This window comes from Lethenteron reissneri, chromosome 57, assembly GCF_015708825.2.
Source record: "Lethenteron reissneri isolate LAM-NWPU_2019-01 chromosome 57, ASM1570882v1, whole genome shotgun sequence".
Lineage (NCBI taxonomy): Eukaryota > Metazoa > Chordata > Hyperoartia > Petromyzontiformes > Petromyzontidae > Lethenteron > Lethenteron reissneri.
Genome location: NC_083835.1, coordinates 6,303,890 through 6,305,432, shown reverse-complemented (window position 1 = coordinate 6,305,432; position 1,543 = coordinate 6,303,890). Strand labels below are relative to the sequence as shown.

Sequence of the window (1,543 nt, the reverse complement as noted above, 5' to 3'; positions counted from 1 at the left end):
TGATTTATACTAAGTTCACTTGCTTGCTTGCTTACGACCGTGCAAATCTTTCGGTCGTTTTTAACCCACTTCCCGTGATCCAATCGAGCTGACATTTTGCACACAGACTCATTGTGCGTGACAATTTATTTTCGTGAAAATTTTTTCCAAAATTTTCCACTTTTTAGGAAAAAATTTTTTTCTTATTTTTGCAATCGCAAACAAAATGGTTTGCGTTTTGACCGGTCGGTAACACGATTGCATTATGTTGTTAGTTATATGAGGTATGGTTAGCTCTTGCTGTAGTGTGCGGGGGATTAGCTCAAATGGTAGAGCGCTCGCTTAGCATGCGAGAGGTAACGGGATCGATGCCCGTATCCTCCAAAGGCCAATATTTTTAAATCCTTTATATTAAGTTCGCTTGCTTGCTTGCTTGTGCGCTTACGACCGTGCAAATCTTTCGGTTGTTTTTTAACCCACTTCCCGTGATCCAATCGAGCTGACATTTTGCACACAGACTCGTTGTGCGTGACAATTTATTTTCGTGAAAATGTTTTCCAAAATTTTACACTTTTTAGGAAAAAATACATTATATTTAATTACCAATTGCTTAAAGGTGGCAGGCAATCATCTGACCCATAGGTGGCAGCCATCTCAAGCCAGAGGACGAGAGTACTCGAGCCGCCACGCATATAAAGGATTTATAGTGAAAAACTTTGTTTTTACGGGTTAATTTTTTGTACTCTACGTGACTTTACCGAAAGACCCAGCTAATTAGACGCACTTTGCTTGAGACGGCACTTTATTGAAGGCACGGTCACTTGACACCAGGCGGAGACCCCCACCGCAACAGCCCCGAGTCTCCCCCGCACCCCCCCCCCCTTTTATACCGACACGAGACCACGCCCCCCTTCTCGATCATTCCCGTAGCCCAGAGGTCGCAACCGGGTACCCGATACCCGTACCCTACCCGATACCCGGCTGCCCGTACCCGGCCGGGTACGGGTACCCGTTTGCGACCCTGGTGCGGCCGGGTACGGGTAGGCCGTGAGTCACTGGTGAGTAACCGTTTGTCACTCATTTCCCAACGTCTTGTCTCTTCTCACAATTCAAGTTCCTAGAATCAACCCACTCGTGCCTGCAACATGGCTTCATCCCAGAGGTCGCAATCAGGTACCCGATGCCCGTACCCTACCCGTACCCGGCCGGGTACCTGGTGCGGCCGGGTATCGGGTAAGGAATCAAAACCCGTTTGCGACCTCTGTCGTAGCCACCGGTCCCTTCGCACTCACAGCTGATTCCCCTGTCATCACCTCCCGTGGATTCATAGCGAGAGAGAGGAGAGGGAGTCATTGAGGGAGAGTCTAAGGGGAGGGAGTGAGTATGTGCTGTGTGAGTGGTACTCGCAAACAGCACTTGCCACAACCAGCCCGCTGAGGCTTTACAGGGTATCTTTGTCTTTACCTTTGTTTGCGTGAGTGGCAGATGTATGGAGGGTCGGGGGAGCGGTAGCTTCGTAGCGCGTCAAGAGCATCTGGGACTCCCCTAGGTCGACTCAGCCTCA

At 49.5% G+C, this 1,543-nt stretch overlaps 1 non-coding gene across 1 annotated transcript; it reads left to right on the top strand.

The window, feature by feature from the left end:
• Positions 1-290: 290 nt before the first annotated feature.
• On the top strand, positions 291-363 carry TRNAA-AGC (transfer RNA alanine (anticodon AGC)). The gene has a single exon. It is a non-coding gene; the product is annotated as a tRNA-Ala (tRNA).
• The last annotated feature ends 1,180 nt before the right edge of the window (positions 364-1,543 follow it).